The following is a 22,932-nucleotide window of genomic DNA, read 5'->3' as shown; positions in this document are numbered from 1 at the left end:
TATGGGAAGGGTGGCACCCACCTTGGAGACTTTGGTCCAGTAGATCCTGCCAGTTTGCTATAGGCATTGGTAGCATTTATTAGTGGCTAGGCGACAGGAGGGCAGGGCACCTTGACCTCCCTCTGGGAACCGCTTCTCAGTGAGTCAGGCAGGGATCCTTGGGCACTCATAAGGAAAAGGACCAACAGCTGGAGACCCTGGGGCCATCCAGCCAAGGGACTCCGAGAGAGTCCAGCCAATTCCAAACCTCTTTGCCTGTGACTCCAGGCTGAGCAGGGTTTACCTGCCCCACAGCAGGAGACCCAAAGCAGCCCATGGCCCACTTAGTCTCGGCCCTCTAGAGGATGCCCACCAAAGTCATCAAAGACAGCAGGGCACAGCAGTTACCGAGCTGCCTCCACCTCTGCTGTGGATATCAGGGTTGCACCAAGACATCACGGTAGGGTTAGAAAAATTACGAAAATTTAATGTCACTTCGGATCAGGAATGTTCAACCATAGTGTGTATCAGGCACCTTTCCGAGTACATGAGAATGGTCTCGTTATTTGAAAGCGTTGTCCATGTGCATTTATGTGCCCTCTTATTGCGAGGATGAGCCATTCTCTCACTGTCATCACCTCCCTTTGTGAGCCTCACATTCACAGAATATGTAGTGACTCATGATAGTCACTCTACCCTTGTGTTATGTCAGGGAGATATGTCAAGCTCTTTACTGGAAGTGTTTACAGAATGTTTTAGTAACCTTTACTCATTACAACATGGAGTTAGGCGTGCTCACCAGCCTTGGAGGGTTAACTGTAATTGTTCCTCAAAATGAGAAGACTGTCTTCATTGATAATGCCAAAGCACAAGGCCTGCAGCCATGATCATCTCTTCAACCATTTTTAGTGTTGGCTAAAAGTTTCTCATCAAGGTGGCAACGAGTGCATCAAGTCTTTTGGTGCAATGTTTGTGTTGATGTGACAACTTTCACTTCCCAGAGCGCACAGATACAAGGTTTGTCACTGACCATTCCAAAGATTAGGGCCTAGTGAATCATGAGATTGAAGGTACAAGTCTGAATGCTGAACTTGCTCTGGATGTTACTGATTGTAAAAGCATTTCATTCCAGTGGCCTGGCACAAAGGGACAGGAGGATTGTGGCCGTGTCCTGTTGCCAGCACCTTACTCCTCCTAGAATCTTGTGCCTATCAGTGTGAGACGGGCACATATTCCACATTGTGCTTCATCGATGACATCATCACGTGGAAGCTGACCCTCATCTCCCTCTTCAGGTTCCTGGTCTTCATTGTCTGAGGTGCTCCCAGCCTCCTCCATATCTCTCTCTGACAGGGGGTCCCCCCCTTTGATGTGCCAGGTTGTGAAGGGCGTAGAAGACCATGATTATGGGCGACACTCTCTGGAGACCACTCCAGAGCTCCAAATGCGTGGTCCAGACATCAGAAGCACATCTTCAGGATGCCAATGGTCTCCCTGATGATGGATCGTGTGGAGCTAGGTGCCGCATTGTATCTCTCTCTTTGAGGCACTCTGAGGGCAACGTAGAGGTGTCATGAGCCATTGTTTCAGCCGGTACCCCTTATCCTCAAGCAGCCAGCCCTGCAATTGCTGAGGCCCTTTGAATGTGAGGCACCCGCGAGTGACTCAGGATGTGAGAGTCATGGGAACTCCCAGGATATCTGGGAGCATGGATGTGCCTCTGATGTTCGCACACCCGTTGAATGTTCAAGGAGTGGAACCTTTTCCTGTTAATGAACATCAGGAGCTGCTGCCAGAGCTCTCAATGCCACACGTGCAATCGATTGCACCCTGTACTCTAGGGAAGCATGATGCAGCTGCAAACCCCAGAACTCTAGCAGCCTGGCTAGCTTCGAGTGTGAACTTCACATAACGATGGCCCTTACTGAGGGCATCTGTCACCTCCTTGGTACAATAATGTGCTGAGGACTGGGAGATGCCACATAGGCCCCCCTGGGGATCCCTGGAACAATCCACAGGCAAAAAAATTGAGCACAGAGGTGACCTTCAGGGGCACTGGCTGGGGATGTCCTCCCAGTCCAGGGACATAAAATCCTCCCACATAACCTGGCAGATATGATTTACCAAATCTCTTGACAAGCACAAAGGTGAGAGGCATTGTCTTTCACTCATGTGCAGATAGGAAAGTCATTTTTGGTAGACCCGTGTTCGTGAGAGTCTCCTCCGTGGGATGGGTCTCACCTCCTCATCCTCTGGGTCTTGCTGGGGCTCCCCTGGACCGTGGAACTCTGGCTGGGTCTCCTTTCGAAGCATTTGGCGGCGCCAGGCACTTCCCCTCCTTAATCAGATCACTGCCATCATGAAGGCAGCATTGAGCACAGGTTCCTTTATTCATCCTCCTCCCTGTGGAGACAAAAATGCAATAGATTAATGGATACTGGGCAAATATAGTAGACCTCCAACTCTTGAACAGAAAGTCACTATCATGCCCTAGAGCAGTGTCTGTGCTACTAGCTTGTCATGGTTACAGCCTTATAGCTGAGGCGCAAACTCACAGATCCAGGTCACCAAGATGCCATTCTCACATAGCTCTCTGTTACTGCTCAAATAGAGCATTGTGGAGCCAATGTGACTCCAGTAGTCTCAAGCACACCAAAATGCAGTGGTTTCAATTGCACATTCTCAAGGAAATCTTCCTCTTTTCTCTCACTCAGCCTCTATTTCAATCTCCTGTGCAGATTCTTTTCCAGTTTTGATTTGAAACTGCATAACTTTGGGATGCTGCATTTTTCTTTTGAGACCAGCTTTGACCTTCTCCCTGTCAGCGTTTGGATCCCTCCAATCTTCCAGGAACCTGAGGACGTGCAGGTAGACCTTCCTCTGGCTATCCTCCAGCCTCCCCCAGTAACTCTGGATCCCATTATCATCATTGTCATTGTGGTGGAGATTCCAGCTCTCCCCACCTCAACCTATCGTTGTTGATGTCCCAATGCCCCATGTGCACCTTAGCCTTCCTCAACTTGAGGGTGTGTGCACAGTAACATACAGAGGAGAACCCCACCCACTCCCAGAAGAGCTTTGAATACTTCCCCTTTATTACATTTTTTCCATTTCCAGGCTGCAGATACCTCCCCCAACCATGACGATCTCATCTGCAGCCCAGTACCGAGCCAGATAACCTGACTGTAAGATAATGAACACACCCTGTACACCAAGCTGTACATTTTTTCAGTTGAGCACACAAGCCTTGCCCCTCCCTGGAGTGAGACTACAATGTGCATGCCTTGCATAGCCCTGTAGAATGGCTCACAAAGCCTCAGGACTGTCTTAATCTCTCACCCTGTCTATGGGGTCCAGAACTCCCCAGGACTGCCTTTAATCTTTCACTCTGGCCTCTTGACCCCACACCAGAGACTATGACTGTCTTTCAATGAGCTCTCCTATTCCTTTATAACTGATCTCTTTCCCCACCCCCTCCATCAGTCCCTATGCAATCGTTTCTGCTCCCTGACCTCCATCAGTCACTGTGCAACCCATCCCTCTTGTGCCACATGAATACAGTGCCTCCTGCATTCTGCAGTCTGCATGCATCCCCTCCCATTCATACAGTTCGATTCCCATCCATCCCCTTGTGTCCGCATTCTGGTCTTCTATGTCGGGCTCCAGCTTTCCCACACTCAGTCTCCCCTCTGCCTGCTACTGTCTCCCCCCGCCATCCAGCCCCACCATACCCCATTGCCCCCATGTCTCTCATCCTTTCTCCACCACCACCACCACCAACACCACCACCACCACCCCACCCATCCTGCCTGGTCACAATGCTGGTCTCTGACTCAGAATGCAGCCTTGCCTGAGACCCGCAGCACACACTGAGCGCTGTCCTCCTGGAGCATGGAGGAGCCTACCATGAGCAGACCAGGGCTGCACCCCACCAGTGTGGGGTCACACTAACATTGCTAAGAAACCAGAGCTGCGCTGTTGCAGGTAGGTTTTGTGTTTACACTCACCTCAAAGTTACGAGTGAAGTGAGGGCAGACAGCTGCATGCCATTTCTATCTGGTTGTGATTTAGGCAGGTCTAATTTCTCACTGGCGTGGGCACGTAAATTGAAGGGGGAATGTGATTTTGGTGAGTACGCATGACATGGTAATACAGGCAAATGGAATTCCCAACATTAGCAGGAAACCGGACCTGCCATGAAAGTGCAGAGGGGAAAATTCCAAATTCATTTTCCACTGGCAGTATTCTGACTTCTGGCCTCTGTCCCAAATTTTCCACTCCCACCTGCCACGAAACCCACTGCTGGCTGGAGCGGAAAATTCTGCCCACCTTTTTCACATCCACTTGTTAAGATCCCTCAGGCTTATACATGTTTCAATCAGGCTGCCTCTCACTCTTCTAAACTCCCTTCTAAACAAACTTTTCACATAAGACAACTGACTCAATCAGGTATTAAACTTTCTCTGAACTGCTTCCAATGCATTTACATCCTTCCTTAAATAATGAGACCAAAATTGTACACAATACTCCAAATATGGTCTCACCAATGCCCTGTATAACTGTAGCATCACCTCCCTACTTTTGTAATCAATTCCCCGTGCAATAAGTGATAACATTTTATTAGCTTTCCTAATTACTTGCTGTACTTGCAAACTAACCTTTTACGCTTTATGCATTAGGACAACTAGATCCCTCTGAATCTCAGAGCTCTGCAATTTCTCACCATTTAGATAATAAGCTTTTTTATTCTTCCTATCAGAATGGACAATTTCACATTTGCCCACATTATACTCCATTTCCCAGATCTTTGCCCACTCATTAACCTATCTATGTCACTTTGTAGCTTCCTTATGTCCTCTTCACAACTTACTTTCCTCACTATCTTTCTGTCATCAGCAAATTTAACAACCATACCTTCGGTCCCTTCATCCAAGTCATTTACATTATTTATAAAAAGTTGAGACTCCAGCATTGATCCCTGTGTCACACCATTTGTTATATTTTGCCAATCGGAAAATGACCCATTTATGCCTATTCTGCTTCCTGTTAGCTAGCTAATCCTCTATCCATGCCAATATGTTACCTCCTATCATGAAGACGGATGCAAAATACCTGTTCAATTCATCTGTCATCTCCTTATTTTCCATTATTAATTTCCCCAGACTCACTTTCTATAGGATCAATGCTCAGTTTGTTAACTCTTCTATTATGTAAATAGCTATAGATACTCTTCCTATCTGTCTTTATATTTCTAGCTTTCTATCATAATCTAATTCTTCCTCCTAATTAATATTTTAGTCATTCAATGGTGTGTTTTATATTCTGTCCAATCTTCTGGCCTGCCACCCATCTTTAAACAATTATATGCTTTTTCTTTAACTTCGATACTATCTTTAACTTTTTTAGTTAACCGCAGATGGCGGGTCCTCCCCTTGAAATTTTTCTTTCTCCTTGGAATGTATCTATTCTGTGTATTCTGAAATACCCCCTTAAATATCTGTCACTGCACCTCTATTGACCTATCCCTTAACCTCATTTACCAGTTCATTTGAGCTAGCTCTGCTTTCATGCCCTCATATTTGCACTTATTTAAGTTTAAAATACTCATCTTAGACGTGTCTTGTCTCCCTCAAACTGAATGTAAATTTGAATCATATTATTCTAGGGGTGTCACCTAGGGGTGCCTCCAATAGGAGGTTATCAATTAGTCCTTTCTTATTGGACAATACCTGATCTAGTATAGCCTATTCTCTGATTGGCTCCAGAACATGCTCTTCTGACAAACTATCTCAAAAACATTCTATGAATTCAGCTGCAACACAACACTAGCCCTGCCATTATTACTTGTTATTTAGTTAATTTAATTTAATTACTTTCTTAATTAAATTAGAACAATTCCTGTGTAAACTACAATTTACTGTACTGATTTGCTTACTTTATTAACTTACTTAAAGTAACTATCAGTAAAAAGCTAACTGCAGAACATATTTTTAAAAAGATATTGCTATTTAAAACTCTCCACTCACCAAACACATATCAACACACTCTGCACTCCATTTGCAAAGCTACACGCAGGCCTCTATATGTAAAGGTTTTGGAGCTGAGACTACAACAACTAGATTGGACTAGTTAGCCAATTAACTAATTAACTGCTCTTCAGCAGAGCTTGTTTATCGCTGCCTCAAGCTGAAAGAAATTAAATAAATAACTTTACACCAGATTTTTAGAAAGCTGTTAATATTAAAAACTCACCAAACTCACCAAACTTATATCAGCTCACTCTGCTTGCAATCTGCACCCAATATGGTATTACCCATTTGGCCCATACAGGTTACACCTCTAGCATATCTGGTCCCAATATCCCAGGGACAGGATCTTCCCCCTGTCTGGGGGGGTTCTGCGGGAGCGGACGTGAGTGGGCAGGTTCCCGATCAGTGCCCCCGATAAGGGGCACGTCGCCATTTTACGTGGGTGGGCCAATTAAGGCCAGCCCAGCGTGACGTCCGACAGGAAGCGCTATGCACTCCCTGTGCAGGCAGGGGTTGGGGGGGGGGATTCCCTGGGCCGGGAGTGCAGTCTTTCACGAAGTGCTTCCTCAGGGAGATCTGCTCAGGTTTGAAAGATTGAATAAAGGTCAGAGAAAAAATTAGTGACATGTCCCATCATGCGCCACTGTCACATGAGCTGGGACATGTCAATTTCTTTCATTAAGACATTTCAGACAAATTTTAAATCCTTCATGAAATCTCATCCCGCCTGTGGATGAGGTTTCATGTTTTTTCTGAAGCCCGCCTGAGCTCCCAGCCTGCCCACCAACCTTAAGGTTGGACGAGCAGGTCCATTGATTGATTCAGTTACTTTATTAATGGCCTGAAGTGGCCGTTGACAGGTCAGTGGGCACACAGCCGACTTGGCTCAATGCCCGCCCATCTGAAAATGTAAATGATGCGGGGTGAATGTCAGGACGCCCGCCCAGATCATTTTACGTGTCGATTATTGAGCCCCACCCCCGGTTGCTGACCAGAAGGTGCAACCCCAGGAATCTAAAGGACTCTCTCCTGCAGCATCTCTTGAGCCGCACATTCATCAGTTCTATCCTGCCTTTTCTGAACTCACTAGCCCATGGTACCGGGAGTAATCTGGAGATTGCTACCTTTGAGGTCCTGCTTATCAATTTCTTTCCAAGCTCCCTGAAATCTGACTGCAGGACCTCTTTCCTGTAACTGTGTTGTTGATATCTATATGGACCATGACTGCTCACCCTCCCCCCTTAGGGTGCTCTGTAGCCAGTGACATCCTTAACATGAGGGAGGCACCATACCATCCTGGATTCACACCTGCAGGTACAGAAATGCCTGTCTGTTTCCCTAAATATAGAATCCTCTATTTCTATTGCTTTTTTGTAATTCCTCCTCTGCTTCCCCTGTACAGCTGAGGTGCTGTGGACTTGGATTTGGTTGCACTCCCCATCACTCTCGCCAGTATTCGCTCCCCATCACTCTCGCCAGTATTCGCTCCCCATCACTCTCGCCAGTATTCGCTCCCCATCACTCTCGCCAGTATTCGCTCCCCATCACTCTCGCCAGTATTCAGAACTGTATACAGATTGGAAAGTGAGATGCCCTCAGGGGACTCCTGCACTGCCTGCCTGTTCCAGTTTGACTGTCTGGCAGTCACAGGTTCCCTCTCTGCCTGCAAACCCTGAAATTGTGTGGCGGCCGGCTCCAGATATGTGCCACCCCTGGGGGAGATGGTGATGTAGCGGTAATGTCACTGGGCTAGTAATCCAGGGAACAAGGCTAATGCCTCAGATCTGTAGCAGCTGGTGGAATTTAAATTATATTAATAAATCTGGAATACAGAGATATTGTTAGTAATGGTGACTTTGAAACTATCATCGATTGCTGTAAAGTCCCATCTGGTTCACTAATGTCCTTTACGGAAAGAAATCTGACATTCTTTACTGGTCTGGCCTACATGTGACTCCAGATCCACAGCACAGTGGTTGACTCTAAACTGCCCTCTGAAATAGCAGGCCATTGGTTCAAGGGCAATTAGGGACGTCAACAAATGTTGGCCTTACAAGCGATGCCCATATCCAATGGATAAAACTGAAGAATAAAAAAGCTCTGGTCCTCTCAGATGCAACACCAGCTACCGCTCAAGCTCTGAAACCTAGAGCCTAAGCTCTTTCTGCTGACGTCACTTCCTGTAAATGTGGATGCCCGGGACATTTAAATCTTCTTGGAATCCACATATGGGACAGGATGCACATTTGTCTGGACTGAGGTGCCTGCCATATCTCTATTAGGTTACTATTGAAACTTACCAGATAAAAAAGTGCAAGACTTAAAACTCATTTTTTAAACCCAGCTCAATTATTCTAGTTCTTTATCTTGAATCTTAACCTCAATAATTACCCTCAATACTGATCCTCAATCCCTTGGGTTTTGTTGCTCCTTCCTCTGTGCAACAATTCCAACCCCACTCGATAAATTTCTGCCTGTCTTTGAGTGGGTTTCAGCTCATGCTTCTTCTGTTCTTGGGCCTCCTCTGACCACACACCTTATATCTCATTCAGCTCTCACTCCTCCTGGTATCCCACGTCATTTCTCATGGATATCCCATGTCGTGTATCATAAATCTCCCATGTCGTGTCTCATAAATCTCCCATGACATTGCTCATGGGTATATCAGCTTCCAATATCCAGTGGCGCAGTAGCAGCACTTAAATCCGACTTGAGATCTGACCAGGAGGCAGGAGGAGATCTGACCAGTTGTATAACAGTTCACTGAGGAAGTATATTGTGTATAGTTGGTTTAATATCAGTCTGGGCTGTGGTCACTGAGATCAGGAAAATAAACATTTCAGAAAAATAATTCAACTAATTTGAACTCCACACCAACAACACTGTACCAACTTAGCACCTTTAACATGATCAAACCTCCCAATATGCTTCACAGGAGCACATTATACAGAATCTGACACTGAGCCACAGAAAATGTTTTCAAACAGGTAGGAATGGGAGGTAGAGAGGCAGAGGGGTTTAGGGAGGAAATCCCCAATTGTGAACTAAGACAGCTGGAGGCACGACTGTCAACAGTGGAGAGGAGGAAACTGGGGATGTAAGATCCAGAATTGACGAGGGGCAGAGTTCCTGGTGGGTCGTGGGCCTGGGGGAGGTTACAGACACAGTGAGGGGTGAGGATATAGAGGGATTTGAACACAGTGATGAGAGTTTTAAAGTTGTGGTGTTGGTGAGTGAGGAGCTGATGTGTAGGGAGCACAGGGGTGGGGGATGGGAGGGGGGGGGGTTAGAACAGGAAGTGGGACTTGGTGCAAGTTAGGATATAAGCAGCAGAGCTTTGGACGAGTTCAAGTTTACAAAGGGTCAGGACATCATTTCTTTTTGTTTTCCTAAAACATACTCTGTAAAATCCAGTTTGTTGGGTGAAAGTTGGATGTGCTCATCAGTTCTCACAGATTCCATCTTCACTTTGTTACATTGACAGGATCAGTTAATGGATTCCAAATAATAGACAAGATTATCTGTTGTCCAGTCTTAAAAGAAGTGAGCAGTGACATCTCACCATTAATACAATTACAACGACTGGAGATAAACATCCCTTATAAAAAAATCAGTCTAGTTGATGTAAAAACATTTCTGAATAATTTCAGCTGACACGAGACTTGCTGTAAGGAGTTAATAGACTGGCCACATGAGGGAGCTAAATGTACATTTATACCCAGGATGAGTGTCAACTGAGGGTTTATTCAGCTGCCTCAACACTTTCAAACACATTCTCCCAGTTAGCTCACCCTTTAAACTAATGTTTTCCTCTGCAAAATTTTAGCAGAGGGACAAAAAAAGGACAAGTAAGAACAGAAAATGCCGGAAACACCATCCAGGACAAAGCAGTCTGCTTGATTGGCACCCCATTCGCTACTTTAAACATTCACTCCCTTGACTGATGCACAATGGCTGTAGAGGGTACTGTCTGTAAGATATTGCAACAATGTACCACAGCTCCTTAGAGAGAACCCTTCAAGCCCACAAACTCGAACTCCTAGAAGGACAAGGGCAGCAGATGGATGGGAACACCACCACCCAGAAGTTCCCCTTCAAGCCACTCACCATCCTGGCTTGGAAATATATCACCGTTCCTTCACTGTCGCTGGGTCAAAATCCTGGAACTCCCTCCCTAACAGCACTGTGGGTGTACCTACATCACATGGACTGCAGCAGTTCAAGATGGCGGCTCACTATCACCTTCTCAAGGGCAATTAGGGATGGGCAACATGTGCTGACCCAGCCAGCAATGCCCACACAACCGCAGTAGGTCAGGCAGCATCTGTGGAAAAGGAAACCGAATTGACTTTTCAGATGAAGACCTTTCATCAGAACTGATAAAAATTAGAGACGTAACAGGATTTAAATAAGTCCAAGGAAAAAAGGTGGGAAAACGAACAAAAGGGAAGATTTGTGATAGGGGGAGGGCAGGAGAGACTAAATGACTAAAAGTTGGCAGTTTATTCCAGATTTTCAGTAGCTGCAATATTTTATTTTGTCTTCAGGACAAATTAAATCCAGTGCAAATGGGCAATAATCAGTGAGAAAACTCAACAGTGAAGGAGGCTGAATCAGGATTGGGAACCTTAGAGAGTGAACAGAGTGGAAAAGCTACTTTCAATGTTGGGATATGACTTGGATGAAGGGACTGAAGGTATGGTTGCTAAGTTTGCTGATGACACAGAGATAGGTAGGAAAATAAGTTGTGAAGAGGAGATAAGGAGTTTGCAAAGGGACAAAGATAGTTTCAGTGAGTGGGCAAAAATTTGGCAGATGGAGTTTAATGTAGGAAAATTTGAATTTGTCGACTTTGGCAGGAAGAATAGAAAAGCAGCATATTATCTAAATAAAGAGAGATTGCAGAACCCTGTGGTACAGAGGGATCTGGGTGTCCTGGTACATGAATCAGGAAAAGTTAGTATGCAGCTACAGCAAGATATTAGAAAGACAAATAGTGTGTTGTCTTCTATTGCAAGGGAAATGGAATATAAAAGTAAGGATGTTTTGCTACAGTTGTACAGGGTGTTGGTGAGACCACATCCAGTGTACAGTTTTATTTGCTTTATTTAAGCAAGAATATAAATGGGTTAGAAGCAGTTCAGATGAGCTTCACTTGACTGATTTCTGGGATGGGGGGGTTTTTCTTATAAGGGAAGGATAGACAGGCTGGGCCTGTATTCATTGGAGTTTCAAAGATTGAGAGGTAATCTTATTGAAATATGTAGGATCCTGAGGGGACTTGACAGGCTGGATGCTGAAAGGATATTTGCCCTTGAGGTAGAGACTAAAACTAGGGGACACAGTTTAAAAATAAGGGGTCTTTCATTTATGTTGGAGAAGAGGAGAATTTTTTTCTCTCAGAGGGTTGTTGATCCAGTGGAAGCAGGGTCAATGAATATTTTTAAGGCAGTGGTAAATAGATTCTTGACTAATAAGTGAGTTAAAGACTCTCAGTGGTGGGCAGAATGTGGAGCTGAGGCCATAATCAGATCAGCCATGATCTTATTGAATGGCGCAGCAGGCTCGAGGGGCTGAGTGGCCTACTCCTGCCCCTAATTCTTATTTACGTATAGTGTGGAGAAACAATTTAAATAAAAACAATTAGAATATCAGATACAGAGTCAGCACAATAACATATAATTGTGGAGAAATTGGAGGGCTAATTCCCTAGGGTTGGGGGCAGTTTCCATTAGTGTACCACCAAAATCTCACAAATCTTCCAGAAAATAGCAGAGACTTGGGGCAGAGTTTTAACTACCAAGTGGAGGCAGGTTTGGTGTAAGCAGGGTGGGGCGGGGGGAGGTGTGGAGGCAGGTGGCTAAAGGTCTGTAATGTGGTGACCATTCTAGACCCTGTCAGACTTCACATGATCCCACCCACCTCCAAGTTTAATCTGGGTGGGTTTTGCACGTTGAGCTGGGAACCCCCATGGAGCTGTCAGATAAGTAATTATAAAACATAGAGCACAAGAAGACTATTCAGCCCCTCAAGCCTGTCCTGTCATTCAGTTAGAGCATGGCTAATCTTCTACCTCAATGCTATCTTCCTGGACTATTCCCGTATCCCTTGATGTCATTGGTATCTGGGAATCTATCAACCTCTGCTTTGAACATACTCAAAGCAGTGAGAGAAAGTGAGCTAAGTATGTTGGTGCCTGTCCAGCCACTGACTAATTATCTATTTTCTCTATTCCAGCCACCAGCAATAAGAGGAGGAGGGAGAGGGCCAGCCAGCACACCAGCCTCAGCCCTCACAACACCTCAGATGATGAGGCACCTGAAGAAGACCCATCATTGTGCTCACCTGCACCATCCACCAGCTCAGGTATAAGCACCTCGGTGGGTTGCAGTTCTAGAGTAGGCTTGGAGTCACTATCTGGTAAGCAGAGAAACATTTCTGCAGCAGGTGGAGGCAGTGGCAGCCAAGGTCTCTGATGCTCAGAGGACTGCTGGATACCAGACCCCTGCTGGGTCTGATGACAAGCGTCTGGAATCAGTCCTTAGAGAAATGCTGGAACTGCAAAGGCAGCCAGGAGAACATCAGGCAAGGCTGTCAGGGCCGTCAGCAGATTAGAAGGAAGGACGCGGGAGTCCATCCTCGTTCTGTCTGATATCGTGGCTGCAGCAGAACGCTCAGTTTATGCCAGATTTGCGCTCGGAACTGCACACCATCACTCCAGCCATGAGTGCGTTCCAGCAGTAGCTAGGTGAGAGGGGGTCAGGGCACCTCGACCTCCCGCCAGGTGCCCCTTCTTCGCAAGGCAGCAGGAAGGGACTCTTGGCCTTACACAGGGCGGAGGAATATCAGCCAGAAACCTCACAGGCATCCACCTAGGACACTCCAAGGGCATCCAGTCGCTTAGAATTCCCTCTGCCTGTCACCCCATCAACTCCAGAAGGTCAGGCTGCGGAAGGTGCACCTGACCCAGAGCAAGAGACCCCCAGCAGGCCAGGGTCCTCCACGCCTCGGCCCTCCAGAGGATGTCCACCAAGGTCATCACAGACAACAGCGCAAGGCAGTCAGCAGACTGCCTCCACCTCTGCTGGGGATGCCGGGGCTGCACCGAGATGTAGTGGTAAGGTAAGAACAATTAAGAATTCTTAAGAGCACAATGGTGGCTTGGGTTTTCAATCACTGGATATACTCAGCACCTTTATAAATATATTTTGCTTCTCTCCATCAAGGCCTCAGGAACTGAATGGCTCTTCCATGTGATGCAATGTTCCACGTTCATCCAATGGTGACAAATCCACCCCCTCCCCTCAAGTATCTCCCATTTTGTCCCTTATGTTGTCGTACTCAATCTCAGCTCAGTCAGTCACATTTATGTCCACGTGAGCAACTTGAACAAAGGCAGTTCCTATATGAACATGGTGGTTGGACAATGCATATATAAGCCTTCTGTCGGAGGGTCATATAATGTGGCCTCAGGAGTGTAGTTCTCGGAAGGTTATTAATTATCCTGATGCAGCTGCAATAAAGTCTGTTCTCTGTGTACGTTATAGGTATTTATCATGACCCTCATTGGAATCATTCCAACAAAGTGCACTTTTCATTGGCATCCATGTAATGACTGTCAGGTTTGGGTTACAGCTTAATTAATCGGTAAGGACCATAATCTTTCATGCCTACCTACAGCGTTATCTCGTTACTGTGTCATTCCTAGCTGTTGATCATCATGCTGTTGCTGCATTATGTGTGGGCGACCAGCTTCCAACTTTTCCCTCTTTTCCTCCAGGTCCCCCCTATCTCCCTCATCCCCAGTGAATCCACATTCCCCTTCTCCCCATCACTCTCCTGCCTCCCCGTCACCCTGGAACCAATCTTTATCTATGTTGATATTCCTGTCCACCCTCTGAATCATTTAATGTACATGTCCCCATGCCTTCTGTCGGCCTGACCCCTGACGCCCTCCTCGAGGCCAAATACACCATGATTTTCAGGGGACCCTCCTCATGAGATGATCCAACAACAGCCCCCATGACTTACCAACTGACATGTTACCGAATGTAGATGCTTTCCCTGATTGTAACTGTGCCATCTGCTTTCCAATACGTATCCTTCAATCCCCCTGGACCAACACCTGTAAAAGACTGACCCCTGCACACCATATTGTGCCCAGCCATCACTGCCCAGAGAGGCCTTCTCCCTTCCAGGACCAGGACCGAGATATGCACGGCCCACTCAACCCCAGGACTGTCTTCTGTAAGTTTCAGGCGCTACTTGAACTTAAATTCCAATATCCATTTGTTCATCTGAAACTAACATACAGGCAACAGGAGACAGTCTGGTGAAGTAACCGAGGAAACTTTACTTAAGTTATAAAGTAATAGTTAACAAAGCAGGGCAGTGACCTTACTCATGTACTACAGATCTTGCTTTCTGGTTCAGCTTAAGGCGCGAGGTGACACTTGGTCTCTGTTCTCTCGTTGTCACTTCTGTGGCCTTCTGCTTCCCTGTGGACAGTGAGATTAACAAACGTCAGTTTCTAACTTGGTGCGCGCCTTGGTCACGCACGCTGCTGCTTATTTACCCTTTCCAAGCCATGATAAGGGATGTTACTGATTCCTGATTGGCTGCTGTGGTGTATGATCTGGCCCTGATTGGTTCCTCAAGGGTAATGGTCATCTATTGATGTCATTTCCCTTTGTCCCCTGACTGGCCCTCTAAGGTGTCAATTACTCATGGGACCGTCCCTCTCATTATAAAGTTTCTGTCATTTCATTAAATTTTATGACTTCCTTCTGGGATAACGGAGGCATTAGGGTGGTTTCAATGTCTTGTTTATTTGAGAAAAGACAGCGTGAGATGTCCAGTAACTCCAGACTCATCTGTCCAGATGTCTAATTAATCTATAGGTATTAATATTGTATGTAGTGTCGAAGTCTCATTGTGACCGGTGTTTATCGGTGTGTTTTGGTTGAAAAATCTGCTTTGCCATTGTATGTTGTTGTAGTTTCTGCCAGTGCTTGTCAATTAGTCAATTAAAAATACAGAGTGATGCATAGCCTTACCAAAATTACAAAGTTACAGAAATTCAGCAAAGTCTATTCAAAATACATATAAAATCAGTCCTTGAAGGTGATTATTGTGAACATGGCACATTCCTAAGTAATAAAAGCCAGGAGAACTACTTTGCTATAAAGGTTAATTGCAGAACTTAATTCTAAACTTACATTGCAAGTTCAACTGCACTAATTTAATGCACAAAGCCAAATGTTTTAAGACATGTTTTTCTCTGTACAATGGGCTTTTGAACCCTAGGGGAATACAACTGATAAGTTTTCATGGCTTGGGATGTTGGTGGTCCTAGACCAGAACTATTCAACTTTGACATCTTGTGTCACTGGCTTGTGGCCGTGTGGTTTCTCTCACTTGTCAAGTGTGAGTGAGATGCTAACAAAGACCAAATCGTGTGATGTGCTAGTGTCCCAGAATTCAGCATATCATATTGGGTGAACATACTTGATTGTTTGGTTACTACACATAACTAAGCAGCAAACTAATTGTAAATAATTATCAAACATCAACTTTTCTACACTTCTGATTCTGCCCCTGACAGTGTGTACTCAGCCCCAGGACTGTCTCACATGACTACTCTCTGTACCTTTGACAACATCTACCCCCCCCACCTCCCCACAGTCATCTGCCTGTGTTCCACTCTTCCTTCCAGTGCCCCAGTCAAACCCCACCCCACCCTGTCATGCATCTGTGTTTCCCCCTTCCCTCCCATGCTCCATTTGGTCGCTCCCAGTAATGCTTCCGCCTTCCCCCTTCCCTCCCATGCTTCAGTCACTTCCCCCGCGCCCCTAGTCATGCCTCTGTCTTCCCCCTGCCGCTAGTGTTGCATCCCGCACACCAGACTTGGTGCAGCTTCTGACAAGCACCGAAATCTTACAGCATTGCTGTTAAAGGTAGGCAAAAGTAGCGTCTACGTACCTCAAAGTCACTGGTGAAGTGAAGCTTGCCATGTGCACGCCATTTATAAATGGTAATGAAACAGACCATTCTAATTATCCACTGGCGAGTCATTTAAATTGGGACAACGTGATTCTGGCGATATGTATTTTTAATGAGCATTCATGAGATGCAAATGGTGCAAATATGGTTCCCACCTTGAATCCACAGGAAACTCAACCTGCCATGAAAGTCAGGAGAACAAAATTCCAGACTAATTTCCTGCTGGCAGAAAACTGATGTTGGCCAACACTCCAAATTTAGTGAGCCTGCCCATCACCATTCCTGCCATTGATGGGAGTGGAAAATTCCGCCTCAAAAATTTGTTGAGGTTTCCTGCCATTTCCTTATTACCCATAATAAATTCTACATTCTCTGCCTGTGACGGGTCCACGGTTATCTTTAATAACTGTTATGACCACAGCCGATGTTAATTGCTGTACAAACCAAAAGTATGATGGAAACTTGGTTTATGGGCTATACTTGTTTTTCTCTGGATTCTGAATTCTCTTACTGAACTGGTAAGGTCCACTAAACCTTGCCTTCAACAGTTTGCCTGACACTGACAACAATACTAACACTTTTCCTCAGCCACAAAACTATGAGCCTTTGCCCTTTTATCTGCATTTGTCTTCATCACTTGTTGAGCCATCTTTAAATGTTTCCTAGCTCGCTCACCTGCCTTATTTAAATCTCTCTCTCAATTTCACTGCATTGTCCAGGAAAGTAGTTTCAGAATTCTGACTCACTAATTTCTCCTGAATCAGTTTGAGTGGTCCCCTCATTTCATGACCATAAATTAACTCAAAAGGGCTGAATCCTGTTGACTCATTAGGGGCAGGACGAATAACAACAAGAATTGAATCCCTCAATTCCAATTGTGTGGATAATCTTCATTATACGCTCTAATCATAGTCTTTAAAGTCTGATGCCACCTTTCTAAGGCACCTTGTTGTTCAGGGTGATAAGCTGACGACCTAAATTGCTTTATTCCTAGTCTGCTTATTACCTCTTTAAACAGCTGCGACATGAAATCCGATCCCTGGTCCGCCTGAACCTCTTTTGGTAATCCATATCTTGTGAAGAATTTGGTTAACTCCTCCACAATCACCTTTGCTGTAATTTTCCTTAAAGGTATTGTTTCTGGGAATCTCGTGGACGCATCCATGATTCTCAGTAAGTACAGATTTCCGCTTTTAGTCTTAGGGAGGGGTCCTGCACAATCAATGAATTTTAACCCTGTTAAAAGGTTCCTCAAATGCTGGAATTGGAATTAAAGGTGCAGGCTTAATCACTGCCTGAGGCTTTCCTACCACCTGACATGTGTGACATGTTTAACAGAATTTGGCTACATCTTTATGTAGTCCAGGCCAATAGAAATGTTTTTGTGTCTTAGCTGGAGTTTTCCTAATTCCCAAATGTCCAGCCATTGGAATTTCATGAGCCACTCTCAAAATTTCACTCCGGTACCCTGATGGTATCACTACTTGGTGCACTATTGCCCACTTTTCATCTGCTGAAAAAAAGAATAAGCTGAAAAATGAGACATGTTGTCAAAGTAATTTGTCTTGTACTCGTCAGGACAATTCACTTTTCATCTGCTGGAACATGAGGCAGTCTCCATTTCCTCATTAACACATTGTTCTTAATGTAATAACACTGGAATGTATTCTGCTTCTGTTTCAGAATAAGCTGCCTGGTATAATTACTTCAAATCTGGGTCCTGCTGCTGTAACTCCACTAACTTCAATGAACTAAATACTTCAGCCTCATCCTCTTCAACTTTCTCCTCCTGATTAATCTTTTCAAAGATAGGTCCAGCCAGCTGAATTTCAGTATCCTCCCCCTGTCTTTTCGATTCTTCCTCTTCCTGTTTAAACTTCTGCGTTTGTGACCCCGTCACCACACAATCTGGAAACAGCCCAGGATGATCTGTCCATAGAACCTCTGTCGATTGCGTCTCAACAGAAACTGAACTGGACTAGCCCTATAAATACTGTGGCTACAAGATCAGGTCCAGAGGCTAGGGATCCTGCAGTGAGTAACTCACCTCCTGACTCCCCAAAGCCTGTCCACCATCTACAAGGTACAAGTCAGGAGTGTGATGGGATACTCTTCACTTGCCTGGATGAGTGCAGCTCCCACAACACTCAAGAAGCTTGACACCGTCCAGGACAAAGCAGGCCGCTTGATTGGCACCACATTCAAACATTCACTCCCTCCACCACTGACACACAGTAGCAGCAGTGTTACCATCCACAAGATGCACTGCAGGAATTCACCTAGACAGCACCTTCCAAACCCACGGCCACTACCATCTAGAAGGACAAGGGTAGCAGACACATAGGAACACCACTACCTGGAAATTTTCTCCAAGTCAGTCATCATCCTCTTTTGGAAATATATCGCCGTTCCTTCACTGCCGCTGGGTCAAAATCCTGGAACTCCCTTCCTAACAGCACTGTGGGTGTACCTATACCACAAGGACTGCAGTAGTTCAAGAAGGCAGCTCACCACCACCTTCTCAAGGGCAAGGGATGGGCAATAAATGCTGGCCCAACCAGCGAAGTCCACATCCCATGAATGAATAATGGTAAAAGGCTGCTCTACTACAGGAGGCATTGTCAATATCTGTGATCCAGCTATATCATTTCCTAGAATAAATTGAACTCCTGCAATGGGCAATTTCTCTACTGCCCCAACAATCACCTCTCCTGATTTCAAATCACTTTCCCAATTTATCTTATACAATGAAATAAGTTTGACTCCTCCGTAAATTCCCCTGATTAATACTCTCTCCTGCAGTAACACTTCTGGGCAACAGATGGCACCATCCCATAACATTAAGAACTGGCTAGCCCCCCATGTCCCTTAAAATTTTGACATCTTTCCTGCTCTTCCCTGTGAACATGAATACACTCTCCCTTCACATATAAAATTTTTAAACATCTCTGTAACTTGCCCTTCAGAACTCCCTTGTGCAAGCTGTAAACACATTCCCAGTTCTCCAGCTAGCACTAATTCTTCCTGCTCCAACTGTACAAAAACCACTGGTTTATCTTGCCCCTGGATCTCAGAGCCTACATTACTCTTACTTACAAAACTCTTCTGAGTTCCCTTCACTGCATTCGGTCTCCTGTTTAACCTCCAACAATTTGATCTTGTGTGTCGAGCCTGATTGCAATAGTAACATATCAGTTTCCTTCCTCCAACTCAACTTTCCATCTTTCTACCTTTAATTCACTGGTGTCCTTCAGCTTGGTCCTTATTATGAACACTTCTACTGTTACTAGGGTCAGAAATGTTCCCTTGTCAGGCAGGAGCGCGCATGACCAGGATGAGAGTAAAATGGTGCACAATGATGTTGGGCGGGCATCCCAATATCATCGCGCACTCTCACAATCTTTCGCTCCGCAGGTGCACATGGGGGCCAGAGCAGTGCCCGCCATTAACTTATGGGCCACTTAAGGCCCTTAACAATGCAATTGTCTGAGATTTTTCCTTGCCCATGCGATTTTCTGCTCGTCCAACGGGCCAAACGGGCAGGCGGCCAACTGAGGCCACCATCCAAGGGTGGGATATAAAGGGTCAGCAGCATTGCCAGGGTGAGTAATGTGAAGTTTTGGAGATAGTTTGCTGCTGGTTGCTTATTGGTATTTGGTACCTACACCTCTGTTCGGAGCTTCATTCTAGTATTTCTAGGTTTCATTTCAGGACTCATTGGTGTCTCCAAGGCCCCTGGAGGATTTTGACCGTTGGATCCTTCCAGGTATCAGACAGCCTTCTGTTATCCTGGTAATGGGGATTGTGGTCTCCGCTGATGACAGCCCCTCTGAGGAGGAAGAGAGGGGCAGAAGGGAGAGGAGGCCAGGTGTCCCAATGCAGCTTCTAGGGGAGTGACCTGTGGGCGGAGAGTCACAGGCACAAGGGGTGCAGGGCCAGCAGGAAGTCCAAGGTGGAAGGGGCGATAGAAGATGCCACTATCCTGCTGCCAGGGTTTATAGGCGGCGATGCAGCTACCTCAATATGTCCGAGGTGCAATGCTGAAGGAAGCTCCACCTCTCCAGGGAGACTGTGACCTCCATTTGCCAGATGATTGGGCCTGAGATCAGCTCCGACTGTATGGCTGGACACCCCATGCCAGTGGCTCTGAAGGTCACAGTGACCCTCAACTTCTATGCCTCCGGCTTTTTCCAGGGCTCAGTGGGGGATCTGTGTGGAGTGTCCCAATCAGCTGTCCACAGTTGCATCAAGCTGGTGACAGAAGCTCTGTTGAGGCGGGTACTGACCTTTATTCCTTACCATACGGACGCCATGCAGAGCGAGCCAGGGGTTTTGCAGCGATCGCTGGCTTCCACCGTGTCCAGGGTGCCATCGACTGCTCACATGTGGCCATTAAGGCACCAGCGGGTCAGCCGGGTGCCTTCATCAACAGGAAGGGCTTCCACTCCATGAATGTGCAGATAGTGTGTGACCACAGAACGCAAATTCTGCAAGTCTGTGCAAGGGACCCTGGCAGATCCCATGATGCTTACATCCTGAGACACTCCCAGGTGCCGAGGCTCTTCAGTGCTCCAGCCTGGAGCACTGGATGGATGGCTGCTGGGTGACAAGGGCTATCCCTTGAAAAAAAACAGAAAATGTTGGAAAAACCCAGCAGGCCTGACAGCATCTGTGGAGAGAAAAACAGAGTTAACGTTTTGAGTCCATATGACTCTTCATCAGAGCTGAAGAGAAGTAAAAATGTGATGAAATTTATACTGTTTAAGGGAGGTGGAGCAGGTGAAGCTGGATAGAAGATCAGCGATAGGTGGACAAAGGAGAGATTGACAAAGGTGTCATGAACAAAAGGACAAAGGGGGTGTTAATGGTAGTGGTAAGGGCTAAAGGAGGTGCTGATGGTAGTATTAAGGTAAGAAAGCAGAATGTGGTAATAGCAGGACAAGGGTAAGCGCTCTGGAAAGAACAACATGAACAAATGGCAGATGGCCCTTGTGGGGGCAGGGGGAGGCGACGGTGATGGGAAAAAGATCGAAAGTAGATTAAAAGGTGGGGATAAAAAAATGAATAAAAATGAAAATAAACAAGAATAAAAATAATTGGATAAAAAAAACTGAATATCGAAGAAAGGGATAAAAAAGGAGTGAGGATGGAGGAGAGAGTTCATGGTCTGAAATTGTTGAACTCAATATTGAGTCCAGAAGGCTGTAAAGTGCCTAGTCGGAAGATGATGTGCTGTCCCTCCAGCTTGTGTTGAGCTTCACTGGAACAATGCAGCAGGCCAAGGACAGACACGTGGATGTGAGAGCAGGGTGTGTTGAAATGGCAAGAGACAGGAAGGTCTGGGTCATGATTGCAGACACATTGAAAGTGTTCCACGAAGCGGTCAACCAGTCTGCATTTTGTGTCTCCAATGTAGAGGAGACCGCATTGGGAGCAGTGAATGTGGTAGACCAAATTGAGGGAAGTGCAAGGAGTGTTTGGGCCCTTGGACAGTGAGGGGGGTAGTGGGGGGTAGTTGGGGGGGAGGGGGGTGGGGGGCAGTCAAGGGGCAGGTATTGCACCTTCTGCAATTGCATGGGAAGGTGCCGTTGGAGGGGGTTGAGGTGTAGGGAGTGATGGAGGAATGGACCAGGGTGTCCTGGAGGGAACGATCCCTGCCGGGGGATAAAGGAAAGATGTGTTTGGTGGTGGCCTCATGCTGAAATTGGTATAGGATGATCCTTTGAAAGTGGAGGTTGGTGAGGTGAAAAGTGAGGACAAGGGGGACCCTATCATGGTTCTGGGAGGGAGGGGAAGATGTGAGGACAGAGGCGTGGGAGATGGGTTGGACACGGTTTAGCGCCCTGTCAACCACCGTAGGTGGGAAACCTCAGTTAAGGAAGAAGGAAGACACGTCAAAAGCATCGTTTTGGAAAGTGGCATCATTGGAACAGATGCGACGGAAGTGAAGGAACTGAGAGAATGGGATGGTGTTCTTACAGGAAGCAGGGCATGACGAGCTGTAGTCTAGGCAGCTGTGGGACTCAGTGGGCTTGTAATGAATATTGGTGGACAGTCTATCACCAGAAATTGAGACAGAGAGGCCAAGGAAGGGAAATGTTGGAGATGGACCATGTGAAGGTGACAGAGGGGTGGAAATTGGAAGCAAAATTAATAAATTTTTCCAGGTCCAGATGAGAGCATGAAACAGCACCAAAACAGTCATTGATGTATTGAAAAAAGAGTTGCGGGAGGGGGCCTGAGCAGGACTGGAACAAGGAATGTTCCTCACACCTTCCCCTCCCTCATAGAACCAAGATAGGGTCCCCCTCATCCTCACTTTTCACCCCACCAGTCTCCGCAATCAAAGGATCATCCTGACTTTGAAATTTAACAGCTGAAAAGTCAAGTCCCTACCTATCACCTAATGCAAATTTAAAAACCAAATCTATCTACTCACGCATTCAACTTCACCATAGCCTTTCATTACAAATGCATGCATCTAGACCCTTTACCTTTCACTTCTCAGTTCCCACGGACAAGCTGTCTTTACTAACCTTACCTCAGCTTAATACACACACACACAGATTTGGACACACACACAAACACACACAGCCTTCTTGACAGAATACCTCCGTATTTCCAAAAATATTGAAAACAAAATAACATCCTTTGTCACACTTGAAAGAACTTCATTAAATTGGTTAAACATGATTTCCCTTTCACATAATCATGTTGACTATCCCTGATTACCCAGAATTTTTCCAAGTGCCCTGTTATACTGTCTTTAATAACAGCTTCTAACATTTTCCCTGTGACAGATATTAAGCTAACTGGCCTGTAGTTTCCTCCTTCCTGTCTTCCTCCCTTTTTGAATAAAGGAGTTACATTCCAATGCTACTTCCAATCTAATGGAATCTTTCCCACATTGAGGGCATTTTGG

General features: G+C 45.9%; 1 long non-coding RNA gene across 1 annotated transcript; it reads right to left on the bottom strand.

Moving 5' to 3' along the window:
• Positions 1 to 727: 727 nt before the first annotated feature.
• Positions 728 to 14,589, bottom strand: LOC121285537. The gene is made up of 2 exons (XR_005944707.1): positions 14,410 to 14,589; positions 728 to 2,382 (listed from the first exon to the last, which is right to left on the bottom strand). It is a non-coding gene; the product is annotated as an uncharacterized LOC121285537 (long non-coding RNA).
• Between the last annotated feature and the right edge of the window lie 8,343 nt (positions 14,590 to 22,932).

This window comes from Carcharodon carcharias, chromosome 13, assembly GCF_017639515.1.
Source record: "Carcharodon carcharias isolate sCarCar2 chromosome 13, sCarCar2.pri, whole genome shotgun sequence".
NCBI lineage: Eukaryota > Metazoa > Chordata > Chondrichthyes > Lamniformes > Lamnidae > Carcharodon > Carcharodon carcharias.
Note: the sequence above shows the minus strand (reverse complement) of the source record. Positions and strands in the feature narration are given on the sequence as shown.